The sequence below is a fragment of the Nestor notabilis genome, unplaced genomic scaffold, assembly GCF_000696875.1.
Source record: "Nestor notabilis isolate BGI_N333 unplaced genomic scaffold, ASM69687v1 scaffold26780, whole genome shotgun sequence".
Lineage (NCBI taxonomy): Eukaryota > Metazoa > Chordata > Aves > Psittaciformes > Psittacidae > Nestor > Nestor notabilis.
The window spans coordinates 1-218 of record NW_009911125.1 but is presented as its reverse complement, the minus strand read 5'-3'; positions in this window follow the sequence as shown (position 1 = coordinate 218).

Genomic DNA, 218 nt, shown 5'->3' with positions numbered 1-218 from the left:
GGGTATTTTCCCCCCGCTGCCAGTCACTAAATACATGGGAAGCATATTTTTGGGGGATGCTGCAAATTGAGGCCCAGCATCATCCCTCCACAGCAACGGGGGTGAGAATGGCATATGGATCAAGTGATTTCTTTGTTGCCTGTCCGTCAATGACTGCCATTTTCAGCCAACGCTTTCCCTGCTTTTGTAGGTACCTTTTCTTTTGCTGTTTGTAAATA